General features: G+C 39.5%; 2 long non-coding RNA genes across 2 annotated transcripts; both read left to right on the top strand.

The window, feature by feature from the left end:
• The first annotated feature begins 1210 nt into the window (after nt 1-1210).
• On the top strand, nt 1211-1984 carry LOC145511201 (uncharacterized). The gene is made up of 2 exons (XR_014057628.1): nt 1211-1370; nt 1705-1984. It is a non-coding gene; the product is annotated as an uncharacterized LOC145511201 (long non-coding RNA).
• A 19731-nt stretch (nt 1985-21715) lies between these two features.
• LOC145511202 (uncharacterized) lies at nt 21716-26556 on the top strand. Its single transcript, XR_014057629.1, has 2 exons — nt 21716-25922; nt 26449-26556. It is a non-coding gene; the product is annotated as an uncharacterized LOC145511202 (long non-coding RNA).
• Nucleotides 26557-27073: the final 517 nt, after the last annotated feature.

Below are 27073 nucleotides of genomic sequence, written 5' to 3' on the forward strand. Positions count from 1 at the left end.
TAGCTCCAAATAATGCCAGTGTGGGGTATTTCCTGGATTTCAGAAGTATATGCCACAAGAAGGGAGAAGGAAGAGACACACGACTTCATGGGGAAATAGGACAATCTTTTCCTTGGAGTGAATGGGCACATTGCTGAATTTCCTAAATTACTGGAGTTCTTGGCAAATGGAAAGTAAAGTCTGCAAGAAGCCTCAGAGGAGAAGAAAGCAGATTCCAGTAGTTTCGAAGATGATTCATTACTTGTACGACCCAAAAGTGACGTCAGAAAATACCCACAGGGATTAGTGTGTGGTAACATCAACTCCAAGAACACAGGGTTGACTTTGACAGGGATGCGTTTGCAGCAATTCAAAGCTATGGATGATTGAGTGCAATGAAAGCTTTAAGAGCATAGTCATATATGATGGGAGAAGGCAATGGCACCCCACTCCAGTACTCCTCCCTGGAAAATCCCATGGACGGAGGAGCCTGGTAGACTACAGTCCATGGGGTCGCTAAGAGTCGAACACGACTGAGCAACTTCACTTTCGCTTTTCCCTTCCATGCACTGGAGAAAGAAATGGCAACCCACTCCAGTATTCTTGCCTGGAGAATCCCAGGGACCGCGGAGCCTGGTGGGCTGCCGTCTGTGCGGTCGCACAGAATCAGACACGACTGAAGCGACTTAGCAGCAGCAGCAGCAGCATATATGATGTACTCAGAATTGGGGGGCGGGGGGCAGGAGCCAAGAACAGCAAGTTTCTCTTGGTTATAATCTCCTTGTATGGTCCAGGAATAATGACCATTTCCATTTTATTTAGAAATGATTGCTGGAGACAATATAACTAGGTGGGGTTTGTGAGATTGTAGTAAGAGTGCTGCCGTGGGCAGTTCTTGGCACGCAGCCGTTGCTATGTAGTGTTACCCAAAATCCATTACCAGGCAGCGATTACCATGAGACCACTGCTGCTAAGTCACTTCAGTCGTGTCCGACTCTGTGCGACCCCATAGACGGCAGCCCACCAGGCTCCCCCGTCCCTGGGATTCTCCAGGCAAGAACACTGGAGTGGGCTGCCATTTCCTTCTCCAATGCATGAAAGTGAAAAGTGAAAGTGAAGTCGCTAATGGTCACTAAACCATTGGGTGCCACAGCGGGCCCCTTCCCCAAGCAAGCAACTGTCAGTGAGTAACCGTTAGTGGTCCTACTCAGTCATTGGTTGGCACCACAGTGGGCTCCGCCCCCAGGTGAGCAACTGTCAGTGAGCGGCCATTAGCTGACCATTCAGCCAGCGGTTGGTGGAGTGATGGTTGTCAGGCGGAGAGTGAGATAAGAGACAGATCCCTGCCTTCTGCCTAGGGGCCTCCAACTCACCTGGTCTCAGGCCAGCAGGTGATCTGGGGGCCCAGGAAAGAGGCTGGGGGCTGTGTCCCACAGGGCTCCAGAGTCCTCGCCAAGGCCACCCACTGGCTGGGCCCAGGTCTTGAGGCAGTAATGAATGAACCTCTCCCTCATCCCGGCCTCTGCAACCTCATGGCATCAGCCATCTGCATTGGTCGCAGTCTGTGGGACCTGGGCCCTCCCCTCCCCCATTTGGGCAGCCTGAGGAGCCTGAGGGCCAGCTCGATCCTGGGTATCTGGTTCCTTGCAACCATGGATGGCAGTTCAGGGTCTGGGGCCTGGCCCTGAGGGAGCCGCCAGCTGAGATCTGCCTTCTCTTAACCAGGACTGGACCTCAGAGGGGGAAAGTTGTGCCTGGGGACATGGCCCTTTCTTTTCAGAATGGAGAATTTCACCGGATGGAGATTTACAGGAAAAAGGTCCTGACCATGGCCTGAACTCAAGAACAAAAACTGTGACACCTAAAATGTTTGCCAACAACTCACACACCCCTCTCTCACCTTACTCAGAAAAGAGCTTTGCGGAGAGTTTTGGGGAGTTTGGGGTTTTTAAGACATGAGCCACCATCTCCTTGCAGGGTCCTCAATATACCTTTCTCTGTTCCAGACTCTGATGTTTTGGTATTGTTTGGCCTTTCTATGCATTGGGCACACAACTTGGGTTTCAATAACAAGATTATATCTCAGACAGGACAAAATGATATGTGTGGACAAGAGGAGTTAAAAATAATCTATGAGACTGGCCAAAAAGTTCATTTGGGTTTTTCCGTGATATGGAAAGCCTGAATGAACTTTTTGGCCAAACTGGTAAAAACTGTGGTGGTCGAGATAAAGAGAATTGACTAAATTATCCAGTTTCCCATTAGTAACCTAGGACATTATTCTTCAGGGCCCAGTTCAAACCTCTGAGCCACTCTGGGAAGCTTTTTTCTGATCTGGTCAATTTTCTGTGACATCTGGCTCTTCTGACTCTAATTATTCTAAGAACCTGTATTCTAATTGAGCATTCAGTGTATATGGCATTATTTTATTGTTGTTAGTCATGTCTGAATCTTTGTGACTCCATAGACTGCAGCACGCCAGGCTTCCCTGTCCTTCACTCTCTCCGGGAGTTTGTTCAAACTCATGTCCATTGAGTCGATGACGCCATTCATCCATCTCTATGGCTCCCTTCTCCTCCTGCCCTCAATCATTCCCAGCATAGGGTCTTTTCCAATGAGTTGGCTCTTCACATCAGGTGACTGAAGTATTGGAACTTCAGCTTAAGCATCAGTCCTTCTATTGAATATTCAGGGTTGATTTCCTTTAGGACTGACTAGCTTGATCTCCTTGCTGACCAAGGAACTCTCAAGAGTCTTCTCCAGCACCACAGTTGAAAGCATCAATTAACGCATTAATTTTCTGGCAAGCATATGGCACTCTCCCCACCTCCCTCATCAAATCAATTCTCCTACTTTTAGAGATAGGAACTATATCCTGCACATCTTTTTCAGTTCAGTTCAATTCAGTTGCTCAGTGGTGTCCGACTTTGCGACCCCATGAACCGCAGCACTGTCCATCACTAAGTCCCTAAGTTCACCAAAACCCATGTCCATCGAGTAGGTGATGCCATCCAGCCATCTCATCCTCTGTCGTCCCCTTCTCCTCCTGCCCTCAATCCTTCCCAGCATCAGGGTCTTTTCCAATGAGTCAGCTCTTTGCATCAGGTGGCCAAAGTATTGGAGTTTCAGCTTCAACATCAGTCCTTCCAATGATCACCCAAGACTGATCTCCTTTAGGATGGACTGGTTGGATCTCCCTGCAGTCCAAGGGACTCTCAAGAGTCTTCTCCAACACCACAGTTCAAAAGCATCAATTCTTCGGTGCTCAGTTTTCTTTATAGTCCAACTCTCACATCCATACATGAGTACTGGAAAAACCATAGCCTTGACTAGACGGACCTTTGTTGGCAAAGTAATGTCTCTGCTTTTTAATATGCACATCTTTTTATTTCTTGTTATATAAGAAATGAAGCATGGTATTGCCAAATAGACATACAGTCTAGATTCAGACAGAAACAGGTCCCTAAAACTGCTCTGCCATATTGTTGGATAATTTTAAGCAAGTAAGAAAGAAAGCTAATATTTGTAGATTCCCTGCTGTGTGATTATGTATCTATGCCCAGGATCACCTTTTAGCAAACTAGGAGCTCACTAAGTCTGGGCCAGGTGCAATTTCTCTGACCTTAAACACAACCAAAGGATGGAGTGTCATTTTCGCACTGGATGTATTATTTCGAATTGAGAGGATCATAATAGAAGCAGCATGCTAGGAAAAACTCAATCAAAACTCAGTAAGATTAGAAAAGTCAATCAAAATTCAAAGGACTTAGGCTGGAGAAAAAGGGAGTCTTGGCCAAAGCAAGAGGAAGAGAGAGCCTGGGACAATGCCCTGAACATAGGAGCTTTGTTGCAATGATTCTGAGTAAAATCAGAAATTAATTTTCTACTATAGGTGCATCATATTTGCATTCTCAGTTCCAGGGTAGCTCAGCTTCTTCACCTGCAAAATAGAATGAAGGGAAATATCTGCCTCACTGGGTTGCTGTGAAAATTGAGGGAACTAATGTAAGTGAACAGCACTGAAGACACACTGTGAATCTCTCTCTTTTGTTGAACATCTGATAAATTGTTTATGCTCAAAACATGTTCACTGAATACATGAATAAGTGAATAAAATAGCTCATGAATCCTTGCTGGATCTTGGGCACTGTCTCCTGACTTTGCCTTAAAATGTCTTGTCTCAGATTTTATGCCTAGGAATTGATGCATTTCTTAATTGCCTGTCAGGAACAGAAAAATTAATTTTTTGTTGTGGTATGTTCTGATTACCAAGACTTAGGAGACACTGGCAAAGAACATCTGTAGCGAGGAAATCTTGGAATTTTACCACACCTTGTTCAGCTATAACAAATATTCCTTTCACAATAATTATCTGACAGCCCATTGGCAAATAGAGAAATAATATTAGTAAAGTGTAAAAGTTATGCCAGTAGGTACACAATTTTTTCAATATGTGGATGCTTTGAAGCAATCAAGGGCAACTTATCTCACAATTAAAGAGTAAGTTCTAAATTAAAAATTGAAAATATATTGAAGAGACTTTCTTTAGTGCAAGAGATAGCTAATTTAAGGGCTTCCAGAACTGCATGCTTTCCATAGTGTCAACCTAACACTGAAGAACATGTATGCAAATGAAGAATTGCAAAGACACGTCCTCCTAAATTGAAACAATGTATCAGTGAAGGAAGCTACATCTTGGATCAGACTTTTAATTATGATTATCGTGTTCTATGTTAGAAGCAAATGCTCTTCGAGGACTTACCTCTCTAAGTAGAAATCTTAAGCCCCACGTTTAAGGTTACAAAGATTGATATGATGCAGGATGCAAATATTTTAAACATATTTTCAACTAAATGAAAAAGAAAACACAGTTTATCCAAAGTTATAAAATGTAGAGAAATCTAGCTATACAGTTTTTCAAATTCTAGCAGTTATTATTTCTACTAGTGTCCTTGTACACGGATTTTGAGTGTCAATTCTCTGACAATATATAACAATTCTTAACATATGTATGAAGAACAAGAAAGAGTCAAACTATGTGAGGCTGCTAAGCCGCTTCAGCCGTGTCCGACTATGTATGACCCCATAGATGGCAGCCCACCAGGCTCCTCCGCCCCTGGGATTCTCCAGGCAAGAATAGTGGAGTGGGTTGCCATTGTGAGGCAAGAGCTGATAAAACTGCAAGGAAAGATAGATGAATCCACTTTTATAGTTGTAGAGTTCAGCATCCTTCTATCAAAAAGGGACATATCCAGTAGGCAGAAAATCAGTAAAGGCACAGTTGACCTCAAAATACTATCAATCTACTAGATATAATTGACACCCATAAACTATTTTATACAATACCACATTGTTTTCAGTTCATATGAATCATTTACCAAGACAAACCACATTCTGAACCATAAAACACTTCTTAGTAAATCTAAAATAATATAAATAATACAGTAACTGCACTTAGACCAAAATGAAATCAACTGCAAATAAATAACAGAAAGATACATGTAAAATCCCCCAATACATGGGAATTAAATAATAGATTTCTGACTAATTACATGAATTGACAAAATCTCAAGAGAAATTTTAAAATGTTTTTTAATCAAATGAAATACAACTTATCAAAATTTGTGGGATGCAGCAAAAACAGTGCTTAAAGGGAAATTTCGGAGAAGGCAATGGCACCCCACTCCAGTACTCTTGCCTGGAAAATCCCATGGACGGAGGAGCCTGGTAGGCTGCAGTCCATGGGGTTGCTAAGAGTCAGACACGACTGAGTGACTTCACTTTCACTTCTCACTTTCATGCATTGGAGAAGGAAATGGCAACCCACTCCAGTATTCTTGCCTGGAGAATCCCAGGGATGGGGGAGCCTGGTGGGCAGCCGTCTATGGGGTCGCACAGAGTCGGACACGACTGAAGCAACTTAGCAAAGGGAAATTTATAGCATTGCATGCATATATTAGAAAAGAAGAAATATCTAAATTAATAAAGTTTCCACCTCAGGAAACTAGAAAAAATACAACAAATTAAATCCAAAGTAAGCAGAAGAAAAATAGGAAGATTTAGAGCAGATATCAATGAAATGGAAAACAGAAAATCAGTAGAGAAAATCACCAATCCAAAAGCTATATCTCCAATCAATAAGCCTCTAGTAAGGTTTACTAAAATGAGAGAGAGAACATGAATTGCTCATTTTAAAAATAAAAGAGGAAACATTACTATAGATCACAGGGACACTAAAAGGATGATAAAGGGTATAGAGATATGAAGAACTCTCCACCCACAAATTTGATATAGATGGCAAATAAGCACATGTAAAAATTCTCCACATCATATGTCATCAGTGAAATGCAAACTAAAACAACAGTGGGCTACCACTATACAGCTATTGTTGTTTAGTCGCTATAAGTTCAGTCACTCAGTCATGTCTAACTCTTTGCAATCTCATGGACTGCAACACGCCAGGCTTCCCTGCCCATCCCCAAATCCTGGAGCCTGCTCAAACTCATGTCCATCGAGTTGGTGATGCTATCCAGCCATCTCATCCTCTGTCATCCCCTTCTCCCACCTTCATTCTTTCCCAGCACCAGGGTCTTTTCCAATGGGTCAGTTCTTTGCATCCATGGCCAAAGTACTGGAGCTTCAGCTTCAGCATCAGTTCTTCCAATGAATATTCAAGACTGATTTCCTTTAGGATTGACTGGTTGGATCTCCTTGCAGTCCAAGGGACTCTCAAGAGTCTCCTCCAACACCACAGTTTAAAGCATCAATTTTTTGGTGCTCAGATTTTGTTATGGTCCAACTCTCACATCCATACATGACTACTGGAAAAACCATGGCTTTGACTAGACAGACCTTTGTCGGCAAAGTAATGTCTCAGCTTTTTGATATACTGTTTAGGTTGGTCATAGCTTTTCTTCCAAGGAGCAAGTGTCTTTTAATTTCATGGCTGCAGTCATCATCTCCAGTGATTTTGGAGCCCAAGAAAATGAAGTCTCTCACTGTTTCCATTGTAGCCCTATCTATTTGCCATGAAGTGATGGGATCAGATGCCATGATCTTCATTTTCTGAATGTTGAGTTTTAAGCTGGCTTTTTCACTCTCCTCTTTCACTTTTATCAAGAGGCTCTTTAGTTCTTCTTCACTTTCTCCTATAAGGATGATGTCATCTGCATATTTGAGGTTATTGATATTTCTCCCAGCAATCTTGATTCCAGCTTGTGCTTCATCCAATCTAGCATTTCACATGATGTACTCTGCTCTACATATAAGCTAAATAAGCAGGGTGACAATATACAGCCTCAATGTACTCCTTTCCCAATTTGGAGCCAGTCTGTTGTTCCATGTCCAGTTCTAACTATTGCTTCTTGACCTATATACAGATTTCTTAGGAGGCAGGTAAGATGGTCTGGTATTCCCATCTCTTTAAGAATTTTTGACAATTTGTTGTGATCCACACAGTCAAAGCTTTAGTGTTGTCAGTGAAGCAGAAGTACATTTTTCTGGAATCCTCTTGCTTTTTCTATGTTCCAACAGATGCTGGCAATGTGATCTTTTGTTCCTCTGCCTTTTCTGAAACCAGCTTGAACATCTGGAAGTTCTCAGTTATATCCGATTCTTTTGTGACCCCATGTTCTATAGACCACTAGGCTCCTCTGTCCTTGGGACTTCCCAGACAAGAATACTGGAGTCCGTTGCCATTTCCTACCTAGAAGGTCAAGGGGATCTTCTTGACCCAGGGATCAAAGTCAAGTCTCCTGTATTGGCAGGTAGGTTCTTTATCACTGAGCCACAAGTGAAGCCCCATACACCTATTAGAATTGCCAAAATTCAGAACATTGACAACACCAAATGCTGACAAGCATATGGAGTAACAAGAAATTTCATTCAGTACTGGTGGGATGCAAAATGGCACAGCCACTTTGGAATAGAGTTTGTCAGTTTCTTACAAAACTAAACATACAGTTACCATATGATCAAGCAATGGCACTTCTTGATATTTAACTAAATGAGTTGAAAACTTGTGTCCACAGGAAAACCTACACTGTCATGTTTATAGCAGCTTTATTCACAATTGCCAAATCTTGGAAGCAAGCAAGATGTTATAGATGAATGAATATATAGCAATGAAATATTATTCTGTACTAGAAAGAAATGACCAATTAATCCACGAAAAAACATGCTGCTAAGTCACTTCAGTCGTGTCCGACTCTGTGTGACCCCATAGATGGCAGCCCACCAGTCTCTGCCATCCCTGGGATTCTCCAGGCAAGATCCTGGAGTGGGTTGCCATTTCCTTCTCCAGAAAAAACATGGAAAACACTTAAATGCATTTTATTAAGTGAAAGAAGTCAGTCTGAGAAGGTAACATACTATATGGTTCTAAGTAAATGAAAAGGCAAAACTGTGATGATCTTTTAAAAAAATCAGTGGTTGACAAGGGGATGATGAACAGGTGTAGCAGAGAGGATTTTTAGGGCAGTGAAAATACTGTACATGATAATATATTGAAGGATATATGCTATTATACTTTTGTCTAAACCCATAGAATATGAAACACTGAGAAAAAATCCTCATGTGATCTAAGGACTTTAGGTGATTATGATGTGTCAGAGTAGGCTAATCAATTATAACAAATGTACCACCGTAGTGGGAGATGTTGACAATGAGAGAGACTACAAGTATAGTGGAAGGGGTCGTATGGGAAATCTCTGTACCAGTCCCTAAATTTTGTTGTGAATCAAAAACTGCTTTAAAAAAAAAATTATTTTGAATAGCTAGCATATTTGTCACATTTCTTAGGCATGATGATGGAGTCTGATTTCTTCGAGTGTTTATATGATCCTTTTGTTTTCCTGGTCTGGCTATGTTGGGGATAATTTGTCAACACACTCTTTTAGCCTCAAATGATTAAAAATATTCCAGGATATTCAAAAGTCATCCAAAAAAGGAAAAGTCTTAGCAAACTAACAATTCTAGAGGCTTTAGCCTCTGTGTGTGGAACACTGGGCTGGATCTTTGTTGCTGCCCATGAGCTTTCACGAGCAGGGGCTACTCATGGTGGTGGTGAGTGGGCTTCTCATTGCAGCAGCTTCTCTTGTTGCAGAGCGTGGGCTCCACGCATGAGGGCTTCAGTAGCTGCAGCTCATGGGCTCTAGAGACCTGTCTCAATTATTGTGTGGAACAGGCTTAGTTTCCCTGTAGCGTGTGGAATCTTCCCAGACCAGGAATCAAACCTATGTCCCCTTCATTGGCAGGTGGATCTTTAACCACTGGACCACCAGGGAAGTCCTATTAGGTCTTTAATATTCAACCATTCCTAGTGCAAGCGTAGCATTTGGCACTAAGTAGGTATAAGTAGCTCCACAAATATGTGTTGTGTTAGTTAGCTTTAAGTGTATCTCCTTTAGGACAGGTGGTGCTTCTCCACAACTTGAGATGGCTTTAGATGAAATTGAATGGGAGGGGTTAAATTAAAGCACTCCATTGAAAGGCTGCATTTTCCATTTTGCCCTTCTAAGTATCTCAGTAGGTAAATACTAGTTGATTACAACTGAATGGCATGGAGCCCTGAGTGGAGTTTGGAGGATTGATTAATACATCTCAGAAAGCCAAGTCAAATACCATGTAAATGACTCCTGGAGGGAAAGAAGAAGTCCCTGGCCAAATTTCCACAAGTTCCTAAGTCGATTTTGCCTTGCTATGGCCTCAACTGGTTATGGGGTTTTCTGTAGCCTGCTGTAGTTAACACACCCATACAGTGTCCTAACTAAATTATACCTTCATAAAATAAGCAAACATTGCTGAACCCTGACTACACATCAGGCACAAGGCTGGGTGCTAGAAACATATGAAACAGATGTGATTCAGATCAGCAAGAGTTCACATTCTAATTAGAAAGGCAGGCTGGTGTGATGAGCATAGGCATGTGCAAGAAAGAGGCTTGGAGGAGCTAGAAAATCTCTGCTTTTTGAATAAGAGACTGTGATTTGACTCCAGATCCTCCTAACTTTAAGGTGAATATTCTTTGACAAGTTATTAATTCTCTTTAAAATTCAGTTTTATTTGCTTCAAAATTATGGTGATGATACTTAGATATGCTACCTGTAAAGCACTTGGCAAAGAGGAGACCCCTAATATATGATTATTCATACTCTCATGTCTGGGTAGGATAACCCAGGGATGGTTGTGTCTTGCACAATCCCAGATCATAGCTTCTACCTCTGTCAAGGGAGTATGTATGTGCATGCGTGATAAGTCGCTTCAGTCGTGCCCAACTCTGCAAAGTGCCAGGCTCCTTTGTCCATGGAATTATCCAGGAAAGAATACTGGAGTGGATTGCCATGCCCTCCTCCAGGGGATCTTCCTGACCCAGAGATCAAACCCATGTCTCTAGTGTCTCCTGCATTGGCAGACAATTTCATTACCACTAGCACTGCCTGAGAAGCCCCAGGGTCAGTTCATAGCCACTAAATCCTCTGATATTTTCATTCCACTACTGAGCTCTCCTCACTTTCTAGGAAATTTGATGTGAAAATTTGAAGGATGCTGTAAACACTGAATGTTCTTCAGTGGGTTTCAGAAAAGAAGAAAAACACAGGAGACAAGAAGAAAAAAAAAAAGACATAGACTTTAAACTGTCATCAATCCCTATTGTCATCTCAAGCTGGACTGGATTTCCTGGTCTCACATGACAGTACCAGAAACAAAGATAATTTTGTGGGCTAGGTGTGTCTGAAACTCCAAACTGATAGGTACACAGTGCCATGTAAATACAGGAGCCATTAAAGTTTCAAAACTCAGTTCAGACCTCAAAATCAGAATCAAATCCTGCCTCTTTCCTAAATTCAGATTTGGAGCAGATCCTTATCCTCTAACCTACTATTATTTGGAGCTATGTCATAGGGAAGATAATGCCCTCCCCACCCCCTCCAGAGACGTCCATTTCCTAAACCTTGGAAACTATGAATATATTAGATTACTTCAGTTCAGTTCAGTCGCTCAGTCTTGTCCGACTCTTTGCAACCCCATGAATTGCAGCATGCCAGGCCTCTCTGTCCATCACCAACTCCTGGAGTCTACCCAAACCCATGTCCTTCAAGTTGGTGATGCCATCCAATCATCTCATCCTTTGTCGTCCCCTTCTCCTCCCGCCCCCAATCCTACCCAGCATTAGGGTCTCTTCCAATGAGTCAACTCTTCGCATGAGGTGGCCAAAGTATTGGAGTTACTTAGTCAAAGGAAATTAAATGCAGGTGGAATTAGGTTGCTAATAAAATGACGTTAAATAGGAAGAATATTATCAATTATCTAGACATGGCCAACCAATGTAATTACAAGGGTGCCTAAAAGTGGAAAAGGGAGACCGAAAAGAAAGTAAGTGGGAGAGGTAACTATGAAAGAAAAGCACACAGAAATGCAACATTGCTGTCTTTGAAGATGGAAGGGGCCACAGGTCAAGGAGTGTGGGCACTCTCTAGTAGCTGAAAAGGCAAGAGAATGAATTTCCTGCAAGGCCTCCGGAAAGGAACACAGTTGTGGGAAACCTCAATTTTAGTCCAGGGAGACCCATTTCAGACTTTTTACTTCCAGAACTATATGGTAAAACATTTTGTTGTTTTATGCCACTAAATTTTTGTGATGATTTGTTATAGCAGATGTGGGAAATAAATACAAGTTGGGACCACAGACTGGATCAAGATCCTGAAATTTACTGGAACCTAAGCTGGACTCATTTATGAATCGTTCAGTGGCCAGAAAATCATACCAAAGCTTTGTCAGTGATTTCTCTAACAAAAGACCCAGACAACAAAAATGCTCCCTACATTTAATATTATTAAGTCAAAAATATTTTAATAATAGCAATGAACTTATCTAATACTTTCACATTAATGATGCAAAACAGAAAAAAGCTATTACTTGCTGGACACCTTTTATTTGCCAAGTTCAAAGCCAAATACCTTTTAAGCATTATTTAATTAATTTTCAAAATAACTCTAGGAGCTGTATGCAATTTTTCTCTAGCTTTCATAGGTAAGGATACTGATCCTTACCTGATCCTTCACAGGATCATAAAAGAAATGAGAAATGTGATACAAGTCTGTCTAAACTCCTAAATTCACACTCACTCTCAATTTTTATTTTAAGCTCTTAAAAACAAATGTATTTCATAATTATTAAACCAGAAACGTACTACATCTGAAGGGCCTCTCAAGCTGAGACACACGCATATACACACACGCACGTATATACATATATTACTTTCAGACCAAGGTAAATGAAAGTTTTCAGTATGCAAATATTCAAACTTTATAAAAGAAAAACATTACTTTATTATGTAAGAATTACTGTAAAATTCATTTGAGAACATTTATCCCTAAATGAATATAAAGCATATTTTTATGGTTAAAATGTAGATTCAAACTGTATCTTCTGAGAAATTAGCATGATACCTTTCTATAAGTCTGTATGTCAGCTAGATTAGATTAGGCAATGGATATGAAAAACACTTTGTAAACTCTGAAGTGTTTTATGTATGTATTCATGTTTGCTATTTCTTATAAACCTACTGTTAGCAACACACATTCTGTAGCCCATGGGATGTTTAAGGGTCTTCAATATATACTCTCTCATTTAGTATAATTTCTAAAGGTGAGCAAGGAGGCATTCCTCAGGAATGAAGACTAGAGGCTCAAAGTTTAGTTTCTTTCAAAAAACATTTACCAAAGGCAGCTATGTGGCATAACTATGTGAAACACAGAATACAAAAGATGGATTAGACATGAATTTTTCCATAAGGAGCTCACCATCTACTGGGAACAAATAGAATATAAATAATTTCAATATGATGGAGTAAATGAGAGTATTAAATGACTGCACAGTGCCACACCGAGAGTTGTTTGGTCACCTGGTGATGTCCAATTCTTTGTGACCTCATGGACTGCAGCAGGCCAGGCCTCCCTGTCCCTCACCACCTCCTGGAGTTTGCCCAAGTTTATGTTCATTGCATCAGTGATGCCATCCAGCCATCTCGTCTTCTGACATTCTCTTCTTCTGCCCTCAATTTTTCCCGGCATCAGGGACTTTACCAATAAGTCGTCTGTTCACATCAGATGACCAAAATACTGGAGCCTCAGCTTCATCATCATTCCTTCCAGTGAATATTCGGGGTTGATCTCCCTTAACATTGACTGGTTTGATCTCCTTGCTGTCCAAGGAGAGACTTTCAGGAGTCTTCTCCAGCATCACAGTTTGAAGGGATCAATTTTGGGGCGTTCTGCCTTCTTTATGGTCCAGCTCTCACAACCATACGCGATCAATGGGAAGACCACAGCCTTGACTATCTGGACATTTGTCGGCAGAGTAATGTCTCTGCTCTTCAACACACTGTCTAGGTTTGTCATTGCTTTCTTGCCAAGAAGCAATCGTCTTCTGATTTCATGGCTGCAGTCACCATTCAGTGATTTTGGAGCCCAAGAAGAGGAAATCTGTCACTACTTCCACGTTTTCCCCTTCTATTTGCCATGCAGTAATGGGGCCGGATGCCATGATTTTAGTTTTTGGTTTTTGTGTGTGTGTGTTTTTTTTAATATTTAGACTTAAGCCAGCTCTTTCACTCTTCTCCTTTACCCTCATCAAGAGGCTCTTTAGTTTCTCTTCGCTTTCTGCCCATAGAGTGGTATCATCTGAAAATCCACACAGAAAAAATTAACCTGTTTCCTGGCTTTTAATCTCTCTTCCTCTCTTTCTTTTCCCCTTTTCAAACACATTCTTCAAGCCGTTTTTTTCAGTCCTTCTGATCATCTCACCAGAAGGTGCCAAGCATCTCTCTGTCTTCTCACAACTCTCCAGATCGAAATCCACCTGGGCAGAGATGATTTGTTTCTTCAGATGCCCTCAAATCATATTGTCTACAGCAGTCATAAGGAGTGATAAAAATGGGTAGAGATAGAGGCTTATAGTCTTCTCTGCACTTACCAATATGCTGGACTCTTAGTATATAGGCTCACTTATTTATTCATTCATTTAGAAAACACTCATTTAACATCTACTATGTTGTAGGTAACATTCTAAGTGCTGACAGTGTAGAAATAGCATCACTAATTGTAATAGCTATTGTCTACAGTGCACTTATCATGGACCAAGCATTCTTGAGGGCTTCCATGGTGGCTCAGATGGTAAAGAATCTATGTGCAAGGCAGGAGATCCAAGTTCAATCCCTGAGTCAGGAAGATCCCCTGGAGAGGGGAATGGCTACCTACTCCAGTATCCTTGCCAGAAGAATCCCATGGACAGAGGAGCCTGGTGGACTACAGTCCATGGGGTTGCAAAGAGTCAGACCTGACTGAGTGACTAAGCACACGTGTGCAAGTATTCTTATAAATATTTTGCTTAAGTTAATTTAATTCTGATGACAAAAATAATACTGTTGTCATTGTTTGAATGCAGGAACTGAGAAAAAGATTAGGTAATTTGCACAAGGCACACTTAGTAAATGGATAAGCCATAATTCAAACTCAGCCTGGCTTGGGCCAACACATTTAACTGTTATAATAATCCCGGACTTTGAGAAGAAACTCTTTTGCAGTCCTCATTTCTGAGAATTTTATCTTGAAAGAGTCTCAAATTTTATCACTTTATTATGTATAATCATATCATGTGCTTTTTCTCCCCTGTTTTGATAATGTATTAACTATCTTGATTAATTTTTTGAAAGATAAATCCACATTATGATCCCAGGATAAATCCCACTTGGCCGTGATTTTTTTACTACATCTCCAAATATGATCTGCTAATATTTTGTTTAGGATTTTACTTATAATTTATCAGTAACCTAGGCTTATAATTTTATTTCTTTTTTTACTTACCCTTTTCTGCTTTTGGTATAGGATCAGACTGTTTTCACAATATGTTAGAGTGTTCCTGTTCACCACTATCTGAAAGATTTGTGTAAGACATTATTTTTCTTGAAAATGCTTGTAGGAATATGCTAATGAAATAATTTAGGCCAGAAGTTTCCCTTTCCTACTTTGGTATGTTACTTTGCTTGTTTGGGAGAAGATTTTTAATTGCAGTTTCAATTTGTGAGATTTGGGGATTTTCTAGTCATATTGTTATTTATGTATTGATTAATTCCATTGTGGTCACTGTACGAATTCAATCTTTTGAAATTTATGTGGATTTGCTTTTTTCCTTAGTATAATGCCTGTTTTGGTAAATATTCCAAAAACATTTGAAAATACTGTGTATTCTACAGTTTTTTGGTTGTAGTGTTGGGGCATAATGTCAATTAGTTCAAATTAGTTAAGAGGGTTTTTAAATAAATATTCTCTCTCCCATATGACTTTTGGTTTGCTCTTTAAAAAGTATATTTTAGACTCTACAGAAATAATTGATATTTTGTCTGCCTTTCCAATTAATTCTGTTTTTTATATGTATCTTGAACTATTTAGGCACATATATATTTGGGCTTATTATGACTTCATATTGACTGTTTCCTTTTTCTTTAAAAAAGATTCCTATTTCTTTAACACATTCATCAATATCTGTTTTCTCTGATACTAATACAGTCATATCAGCTTTTGTTTGGTTAGTGTTTGCATGCTATATATTACTATCATTGTTATTATTTTACATTTAATCTGTGTTGTTAAAGGTCAAGTGTATCTCTCCTAAACATATACTTGATTCTTGAATGCATATGTTTATTTTTCTTAGTGTGATAACTTTGCATTTCCATTGGGTCATTACATAGCTTTACTGAGATCAACTTAAGTCTGCTATTTTAATATTTGCTTTCTAACTGTTCAAACTGTGGCTTGTTTCCTTGTTCTTCCTTTTCTATTTTTAGGATTAGTCAAGAAACATTAGCATTCTGGGGTTTTTTTCCTTTTATTCAGTTTTACTTATACATTTGTGTTATTTGTAGTGATACTTTGATTTTATGTTCTTAACTTATTGCAGCCTACCTTAAATTAGCTCTCTACCAATTCTTGCAAGATCCTTACAATTTAATCCATTTATTCCATTTTCTTATTTCAATTTATTTTATTTATACATAGTTATAACACCCAAAGTACATTGTTTTTATTGCTTAACAACTGTAATATTTTATAGTTATCCAATATTCATCCCTTCTCATGTTTTCATTTTTTCCTGAAATTTCATGTTTTTATATGATTTTCCTTCAGTATGAAAAACTTGCTTTAGAATGTGTTACCGTGTGAGCCCAATGCCAATACACTCTCTGAAACGCATCTGAAAACATTTTAATTTCATCTTCACTTTTTGGAAGGCAGCTATGCTAACCAGTATACTTCCAATGCTGCCATTTCACCTTCATTTTTAATCATGTTTTTGTTGAATATAGAATTTCAGTTTTTGTTTTTCTTTCAGCTCTTTAAAGATGCTATTCCAGTATCTTCTGTTTTTCATAGTTACTATTTGAAAGTTGTCTGACAGTTGAAGACCATGTGCCTTTTTCTATCATAACTTTAAAAATCTTTGTCCTTAGTCTCCAGAAATTCAATTATTATGTCAATATGTCTTCTTGAATCTCTAAGTTTTATCTTTCATCAGTTTTGTAAATTTATCAGTAGCTTTTCAATATTGCTTCTCCTTTCTCCTTTCCTTCAGAGATTCCAGTTATATGTTTGTTAGCATATTTTACAGTTTCCCATGATTCTATTGTAATCTGTTCAGATTTCTTCATTTTTCTCTCTCTACTTTGGTTTAAATAACTCCTATTGATCTTTCTACATATTCACTAATTGTCTTTTCTGCTGTTACAAATAATGAGTTCTTAATTTATGATATTATATATTTCGTTTTAGAATATCCATTTGGTTTATTTTAAACATTGCATCTCTTTTTTACAGTTACCTATTGATTCATATTTGCCTCATTTAAAAAATATGTGTGTATTTACTTTAAAGCATTTCTAATGAGTAATATACTAATCTGTTTTTATTGGCTATTTTTTCTATTGATTATGAGTTCTACTTTTCTCCTTTATATTTCAAACTAGTTTTATTGATGTTCAACCCTTCTGTAAAGGACTGTAAGGACTAAAGATGGTGTTACTTTTCCCCAGATGGTATTTCTTTCCTCTAGTAGGCAGAATCATGAGCCACGTTGATTTATTTAGCAAGCAAGCTAGGTCAAGATTGGTTTGCAGCCCTAGGCAGATTCACTTTACCTCTGGTTACAAATCTCTTAAAGGCAAGAACTTTCCTGTGTTTTATTAAAGACCCAAACTTCTAGCAGAATTTTGGCTTAGAGTACTGTTTCTCTCTTTGGGAAAACAAACTTATCATTGGTAACTCCTCTAGATTCTAATTTCCCACATGAGTCTGAATGGTTATCAAATATTAGCTTCCTCTCTGGTATTCTGCATATGAAGGATCTGATCTTTTAACTATGCTCAGATTCTGCAAATATTCCCAGTGAGTAAAATACTCCTTAAATTCCACCAAGTGAAATGGATTTTTTCCCTGTTTAGATTAATTCTTCTAGACCTTTTATGTGCACAAAGCTCTTCAGTGATTAAAAAAGTATAACATTTATAATTTATCCATTTTTCTAATTGTTATTATGGGGAAAATTGTCTACCAATAGATTTTAAAATTTAACAGGGAATAGAAGTCCATATATTGATTTTGTAAGTAGAAAACTCAACTTCATTAAATTTTAAAAATAAATTTAGAGAGTAAAGTTATAAAGCAATGTTGCACACTATTTAAATCCTATCAATTTCCTTATTTGTAAAATTTATAACTTGACTATGAAATAATAAGAGAAAGCAATTTCAGACCATTTTGGTAAATAAAGTTTGTCTTGCAAAACTGCCAGTTGAGTCATAGTAATGGGATCTATCTCTTTATGATCTTCTAATAATTTTTTTATTAAACAGCTATTATGTACTATGTACCACATCAGTGCTGTGGATCTGTACTGAATACAAGAATAATAAATTCTAGGTTCAGAAGGAGGTTGATAGTCTCATGAATGTCACTTATGCAGAGGTTACATCTTACTGAAGGGATGACAGTGCAAAGAAATAAAATTTATTAATGTCATTGTCTTATGACAGTGAGCCACCTGGGTATGTCAGCAGCCCTCAAGAGAAAACACATGTCCCAAAGAGATGTTTTTAAGGCTGTTGACAAAGAGAAACATCTCTTTTTAATAAATGTAAAATGACATCTTATAAAGTTAATGTGGCATAAAACCATAAAGTACAAAACTTTTGTAAAGGCCAATTGTTTAGAAAATTGATTGTGCAGAATATAAGCAAGTTTCATAACTGACTTGTAGAAGCAGAGTAGTAACATAAAATATGTAATATACAAATTATCAAACAGTGAAATAGAAGCTAGAAAAATTTCAGGGCAGAGATAGTAAAACTACCACCTAGATGTGATGAGACTCTATGTATTTTGATTCTTTGGTATTTAAAATATAAAAAGACAAATCCTAAAAAAAATGAAGACTGAAGACCCTAAAATCAGAATTCTAAAAGTATAAATATATCTTCCTTGAAATATCCCTTATGTTACTTTCTAGCTTCCTTGATAAGAAGACATTGGTAAAAAATAAAAGTGTTTATTTTTACAGAATACTTTCTATTAGTTGGAAATTGTTATATTAAAGGATATAATGATGATAATAATAACTTATATTTGTTAAGCACTATTAAGTGCCAGTCCCTGCTCTTTATATGTGTTTTATGTATTTCAGCTCTTACGATTTAATCCTATAGTCATAAGTTAGATACTGTACTATCACTATTCTCATTTTGCTGATGAGAAAAAAGGCAGTTTTTCCTCTTTTAATCCTCTTCAGTATTTCCTTTCATCCTCATAATAATACTAAGGTTGAATACTATTACCATTTCCATTTTATGGGTGAAGAAGTTACTAACATTCTTCAATGAACTTAAAAATTAACTCAGTCAATGTCACACTAGGAAACTGTGATGCCAAATTCAACTCAGATATTCTGGGTCCAGAACCGTTGCTTTTAATCACTAACACTAAACCATGTCCAATTTAAAAGGAGCACTATAACAATAATATTTTTTAAAGTGTTTATATCGGTCAACTTATAAAATTACTATGACAGATTATTCATAGAAACTAGGTGCTTTTGGGGTTCCTCAAACTTTTAAAGACATATATGAGTTGAAATCATTGACCTAAAATGGTTTACTCATGTTCTTAAAAAGTCTCCTCAATGCTTCATTATTCACCCATGTTTATGTTCTTTATGGTCTTTCTTCTTCACCAGATTCTCAGAGGAAAATGTATTCTCCTTTTCTTTGTTGTTATATAACTGCTAACCTTTTTCACCCGTTCCAAGACCTCATTCCATCAACCATTTTTGTCACTCCCCTATATATTCAACCAATGCCATTTTTTTGTTTGTTTTAGTTTTCAAGTTTTGCTGTAACAAGGTACAGCATCTCAGCCAATAAAACTAATATTTCCCTCATCCTATAAAGATAAAAATAACACCTTCTCCCATCCTATTAATGTTTAATATCTTATCTTTATTATCCAGCTTTATTGAAAAGGGAGTTAATACTAAATCTTCCTATAGGAAAGAGCTTGACTAACTTAATAAAATAGGAATATATCTGGGAGATGTATGATAGCTAACAGGACAGAAGCTGTACCTTTGGAAGGAGTGGCTGCCAGAGAAATGCTCCCCAAACATTTCATCTTCAATATGGTATTTCTTACCCATCTTCCTATTAGGTGGTGCCCTTGGACTGGCTCTGACCAAAAGTCTGTTGGTATTATAAATAAATTTTATTTATAGTAAGGGCATAGAATTGCTGATGCAGGGTTCTCTATTTCTCTGCTACATTAGCTGTCATAGGTTGAGTTTGCCAGGAACAAATACTGAGATAGAGTTGAGTCACGGGTATTTTTTACAGGCACACATACATGCGTGTGTGCTCAGTCATGTCCAGCTCTTTGTGACACCATGGACTGTAGCATGCCAGCCTCCTCTGATCATGGAATTTTCCAGGTAAAGAATACTGTAGCAGGTTGCCATTTCCTTCTCCAGGGGATCTTCTCAACCCAGGAATTGAACCCGTGTCTAGTCTCCTGTGTCTCCTGCATTGGCAGGCAAATTCTTTACCACTTTGCCACCTAGGAAGCCCTTCACAGCTTTTTATTAGGGATCAATACCTGCTAAGGGAAGAGGGTGCAAGTCAATTTGGACAGAGAAAGAATTTGTCTGCAATGCAGATCCAAAAAAGCCTAAGCCAACCCAGGGGAAGATTTGGAATAAGTATATAGTTCTCATTACAATCTGAGTTGAGCAGAAATGGCCAGGTCTTTGTAATCCCAACTTGTTCCATATAAGACCTGCCCAGGGAAAGGCAGGACCTTGGGCATGGGGACTCTCTACAGTAAAGGTAGACCTTGAAGTTTCTGATAACTGAGGTTGTCTGGTTACATCACTCTCCATAGCTGGGAAGCAAGTCCTTCTTTGAAGGGAAATCTGGGAGGAGCATCTCTGTGTCTACCGCAAATATCCAAGATGATTGAGTTTGGTTACTATGATTCATATGCCTAGATGTATATGGCTAGCAGAGGAAGGATATATGAAGTAGTAGTTTCACTAGAACTGCAAAAGAGGAAATATAATAGTTTCCAAAAGGGAAATAAGATTCTGTTATCAGTTAGAAGGTGGAATGGATATTGGACATGCATAAACAACAGAATTTTTATTCTTTATCATTTTCTCATATCACTTCCACTTTCTAATTGATGGAAAGTGGCGTCCTCCCTTTTCAATCTACTTAGATTTTGCTAAGCTCACAAGTATTTTTATTAAGTTAGTTACATATGATTCAAAATATTCCCTGCCCTTTCTTGTGGAAAGATGATATCTGCTCCCTCCTAGAAAGTCAGGCTTAAGCACATGACTTTGGCCAATTAGATATAACAGGATGTGGCATGTATAGCTGATTGACAATGTTTCAGGTGTACAGCAAAGTGATTCAGCTATACGTATATATAAATACAAGAATATATGTGTGTGCGTGTGTGTATATACATATATATATATTTCAGATTCTTTTCCATTATAGGTTATTTCAAGAATTGAATATAGTTTCCTGTGATATATAATAAGTCCTTGTTGTTTATCTATTATATATATATATACATATATATAGTAGTGTTATTGTTGTTCAGTAGCTAAGTCATGTCTGACTCCTTGCTACCCCATGGACTGCAGCATGCCAGGCTTCTCTGTCCTTCATGATCTCCTGCAGCTAGCTCAAACTCATGTCCATTGAGTCAGTGATGCTTTCTAACTATCTTATCCACTGCCACCCACTTCTCCTCTTGCCCTCAATCTTTCCCAGCATCAGGGTCTTTTCCAATGAGTCAGCTCTTTGCATCAGGTAACCAAAGTATTAGAGCTTCAGCTACAGTATCAGTCCTTCCAATGAATATTCAGGACTGATTTCTTTTAGGATTGACTGGTTTGATCTCCTTACTGTCCAAGAGACTCTCAAGAGTCTTCTCTAGCACCACAGTTTGAAAGCATGAATTCTTCAGTGCTCAGCCTTCCTGATGGTCCAATGAGCACATCCTTACATGACTACTGGAAAAACCATAGATTTGACAAGACAGACCTTTGTTGGCAACGTAATGTCTCTACTTTTTCATATGCTGTCTAGGTTTGTCATAGCCTTTCTTCCAAGGAGCAAGTGTCTTTAAATTTCATGGCTGCAGTCACCATCTGCAGTGATTATGGAGTCCAAGAAAATAAAATCTGTCAGTCTCCACTTTTTCCCTGTCTATTTGCCATAAAATGATGGGACAGGATGCCATGATCTTAGTTTTTTGACGGTTGAGTTTTATGCCAGATTTTTCACTCTCCTCTTATAGTAGTGTATATCTCTCAATTCCAATCTCCTAATTTATCAGTTTTAAGAGAAGCTGGTCATTCTGCCTTGTTCTTTTTCTGTTCTTCAATGAACCTATGTCCAAATAGTAGTTGTTGAGCCTGGACCCCAGAGTGAGGACAGGAAGCAGCATAGCAGACAACCAATAATAGAGAAACAGAAGCTGAGGGTGTGGGTATATGATCGTAGTGAGGACGCGGTGGACTTTGAACAGGAATTCATATCCCACTTACATTTTGTTGGATGTCCTATCCAATCCCAGAGTCTCAGACTCAAATGGCTTTAGAAACTGGACAGGTGATTTCACATTATTCCAAAGCCAGTGGTCATTTTGTTAGGGAGAGCTAGTGCCCAAAGAGAAAAAGAATTATATATCCTTGGCTGAAGGCATTCCAATTCAAATGGTTTGTAAAATCTCTACCCAATGAAACCCATCTTCTGGATGAAATCAATCCTAGGATCACCAGTTGACCCTCCAGCTACACCAAGCGGACCTCTCAGTGTGGCACTTCCTACAAGCTTATAGGGATTAGTTCTTAACACACTGAAGCCTGAATTCCAAGCAACCAGGCAGGTTCTTTCTATAGGGAGGTCAGTGCTCATGAAGAGCATTGTACCTTTGTACCTTAGTACAAAGAATGGAATTTAAGCCATCCCAGTACAGTTTCATGAATAAAGTTTAATTTTTTTTCATTATTTGCTCTAAGAAAGAAAAACAAACAGATTTCCTCAAGGAGAGAACACGCCCAAATATCTAAGTTCCTTTCATCACTGCCATCCTGAAATCCTTGTTTAAAACAACTTAAATCACCAGAGGAGCATTAAAGTCCTCTTTAGAGCTAATCTATTCAGCAATGCCAGAAGAATGCAGACTGAGCAGCAAGTTGAAACAAATTCCCTGGGACCAGAGCTCTTGAAGGGACAGAGGGACTGTTTTCTTCAACATAAAAGGGAATGGAATACATTTGCTCTATTTTCCACTTTTCTGTTCTGAAATATGAGACTCTTTGAGTGTGTTCCTTAGGCATCCTGAAGAATAAACTATTTCTGGCCCCACAAACCCATTTCTCTTTGTGGAAATCAGATTCCACCCTCCCAGGGACTTCTCATAAGAAAATCAAAGCTTTCAACTCCGGAAACATCCAAATAGCATCCTTTCCTCAGAGTACACTGGTAGCTGTGGATCTCCAGCCGCACTGTGGGAGTGTGGGTTCATATCCTGCTATTGCTAGGCAGATGACATCACTCTTCTTTTCCATAAAGAGTTGTTCCATATGTGCTGCTTGCTGAGCAAAACACACATATGTGGGGACTGCAGATGAAATATGCATGCGATGTGGGCCCAGGCCAATTTCGTCTCTTAAAGGAAACAGCAACGCTATTTAAGTGGTACCAATAAAATAACATTTTCTCTTCTGAATTTGAAAACAATTCCCAAGCCTGCATGGAGTCAACCCTTTCAAATAGTTCAGGAGTCTGTTATTTCGTCCTCTAAACACAAAAGTTTCATGTTTGGGAGTTGCTAGATCTAACAGAAAATAATAGGGATTTTTCTAATTGCTTGTAACTGGCCGAGCACTTAACATTTAATTCTCATCATAAGCTTTTTCTAACAATGACATGCTTCCCATTTTAGGAGTGATAAAAATCAAAGTGGAGGCTCATTGAGGTTCAGTAAACTGTTTAGAGTATTAATACTGGAGCCTGGGCTTTCATCCCTGGAAATCTGATCGTGAAGCTGGAGTTCCTTCCACCCCTGCTCATCAGAAAACAATGAATAGGTGAAAGGCAAATGAGTATTTTTGATAACACATTTTTTAAATAGGATGACTTGCCAAATCTCTTCTCTCTGGAACGCTTCACAATCTGTTCCCTCGATATTTTTTTTTTCCTTCTTGAAGGCAGGCTGGAGTAATAGAAACAGGCTCTTGGAGGGCTTTGAAGCACAATAATATATAAAGATGTGACAGTGACTGCTGTCCTGAAAGCACAAACTAAATCTCCATCAGGGTGTGATCATCTCTGAGTCTAAGCTGGGAGATAAGAAATTTGTGACACGGGCAATGCCATTAATTCTGGGACAGGGGTACTAACACATTTCCTTGTTCTGTCTGCCTTAAGGCTTTTTCCAAGATACTCAGTGAAAAGAACCACTTCTCTTTCATATTTTTGGGGAACTCCAATTGATCTTCTCAGCAGCACCCATCTCTCCTCTCCTACCTTTCTACATCTTCCTAGGTGGCAAATGGATGGAAGGATTGGCTTCTTGGCCCTTTAGCAGCCGAACAACAATTGTTTTCCATCTCTCTCTTTTCTTCCCAACTCCTCTCCTTATCCCCATCCTGGGAAGTTAAGTTTCTTCCAGTGAGGTCTTCCCCTGTAATCCCAGAGGCCTCTTCTTTTCAGTCCATCTACAGTCATTATCAAATTGAGAATTTCTCCAGAGCTTAAAGTTTGACTCTCTGGAGCTGGGAACAGATAGTGCTAATGATAAAAACAAAACAAAACAGCCTCCCCGCCCACCCAAACAGCTGTCACCAACCACACTCTTCAATCCTCAGGGAGATCAGTTGAGCTTACTAGAGTGAAGGATCAATCTTGAGTTGCCCTGGCAACAGTAATCAGCTTTGAGAACATCCTCCTGGGCTGTTTGGATGCACAGAAAGGAAAAAGCAGTATGGGGAACAAAGGTTTGTTCTCCCCATGTTTTGAGAAGTCCCTGCACAGCAGTTCACTGTGTTCACCATGAGGAGTACTTGCGGATCTCACAGCATAAAGAGGGTCTGCTGTGATGAGATTGATTTCACTTAAGAGGCCCTTGAAATATGCATGCACATCCTAAAAGTTTTCAAGAACGTTTATCAGGAGCCAAATTTCCAGGGGGAGTTGGAAATCAATTTCTCAACAGCAAACTCCACCCCTGTCAGTTGCTCAGATCCACAGCCCTCATTCTAGGTTGGAAAATGAAAGTATCTCCTGAAATCCACATTGGGAGAGTAAAATGTGGTTGTCAGTGAAGACAAGAAGGCAAGGTTGTCCACCACCACCCCCCACACCCTCATTGATTCCAGCTTTAGCTCTGTGCAAGTTTATTTTTAAAAGTGTGGATGCTCCATTTTCAGAGAGTGATCTAAAAATATACTCCTGCATGCCTGTGGCTGTGATGTGTATATAAATCCAAAACCTCAGAATAGAGTGGATTACACTGAGAAGCACAGATAGACCAAAAAGCAGAACAGGATGATTCCTTCTACCTTCTGTTGTCAGGAGGCGGCATTCATGGCATTAAGCACATTAAATGTTGTCAGAGTTGATTTCATGAATAGGTTTCTGTGTAGAGTCACTTAAAGGACATGGAAGAAGACTGTTTTCCAGGTGTGATCCCATATTGCCTTCTTCTCTGCCTAAAATGACATTTTTGATAAAACTAAAATTGTAAGAATAAAAGCAAACATTGATTAAGGGTGTTCCATGTAAGAATAAAAGCAAACATTAAGAGTATTCTATGTACTGGTGTATGATCAGACCCTCCACCCTGAGATGGCTCTTCTGTCACTCTCTGTACATCCCTTGCCGGACGAGTGCTTACTTCATCTACAACTTACTCACACCACTGACCTTCCTACATACTTACCCCTACCCCAGTTAGTGATTGTTCTAACCTTTAGAACATCATCCACCTGATCCATCCACCATCCATCAGAACATCTCCACCTGATTGCTGATCAACGAGGTGGTGAGAGGCGTGCCCCTCGGCCAGTTTCCCTGGTAACCAATGAGCCAACCCGATGTCAATTCCCCCTATAACTGGTAAGCTCCCGCTCCCTCCAGGAGCTGTCCTGTCCTGTCTGCTGCCTGCCTGGCACTGTGGAGTGTTGTTGCTGTGTGGCTGGAGTGGGAGCTGTCATGTCCCGGGACCTGCAGGCATCCTTAAGATGGACTGACCGCCAAGGGAGGGTTCTTGGCTTCACAACACGGGGGAAAGAATTCAAGAGCCAGCCAAGGAAAAGCGAAGGTAAGTTTATTTAGAGGGATACACCTTCCATGGGTGGAACACGGACTGTCTCTGAAACTGAGAGTGGGCCCTGCAATTGATAGCGGGTTTTGCGGGCTAAGTGATTGTACACACTAATGAGTGGGAGGAATATTCTTGCTGTTTTGTGGAACAGTGAAGGTTTCTGGAAAAAAAAAAAAATGAGGCCACTGCCAACTTCTTGGCTTTTTATGGTCCCTCTCGGAACTGCTGTGGCATAAGAACCAGGTGTGTGTGTGTGGGGGGGGTGATGTTTGCTGCTACAGTGAAGGTATCCTGAGCTCAAGGTCAACACCTGTGCTGCTCTTCCCAAAGCCATCTTTGTTCGGCTGGTTCGGGCTGGTCTTTCTCGCATCTCTATAGCTGTGCCCTTCTTCAATTACCTAGCGTTTGTGTCCTCCTTTCCCTCCTGTCTCAGCTCCAGGGCCTTGCTTAGAGGTGTAAGATCCCCCACCCATGAAACCACTGATGTCTGTTGCTAACTTTGGGCTCTTTCTTTGGTCTTGAGGATGGGCAAGTACAGGGCTTATAGGCCTGCTGGATGCAGCCCCAAAATTGCTGGAGCAACCAGGAGACCAAGGAAACTCCCGAGAGCCCTGAGATGTCTGGAAATAAAGACAAGGAATGGAGAGTTCACAGGGGCTGTCCACTTACACGTGGGGCCCAGGAGTCACTGGGTGTAATTCTGAAGGTTATGGAGGACTCCTGCGGAGGCTGACCTCTCTTAGGGGCCACTAGGACAGTATGGAGAACTCATAGGCAACCTCTAAGTCTGTTGTGGAGATAGTGACTGACATTGGAACGGGAAAAAGTGTTAGATAATACTGCATTGGCCACAGCTGTGGGCTGGCGGCTGCTACTCATATTAAGAAAGGTCACAGAGGCCAAGTTAACAGCTGAAGTGAAGGTTAACTTAAATGCTGATTCACGTTCCTCTGGAAGTGAGGCAGGTGTACCTGACTGAATGATATGTATTATGGTTACTCTTACTTGTTTACACCGAATTGGCTATTTAGAAACTTAAAAGAAAAAAAAATCCCTGAAAATGTCCTAAATGGGAATCTTTTGACTTTATAAGACAGGTTTCTGCCTATGAGCTTAGAGGAAGTTAACTTTCTAGAAGGAATGTGTAT

This window comes from Giraffa tippelskirchi, chromosome 6 (genome assembly GCF_054371585.1).
Source record: "Giraffa tippelskirchi isolate mGirTip1 chromosome 6, T2T-mGirTip1v1.2.pri, whole genome shotgun sequence".
Classification (NCBI taxonomy): domain Eukaryota; kingdom Metazoa; phylum Chordata; class Mammalia; order Artiodactyla; family Giraffidae; genus Giraffa; species Giraffa tippelskirchi.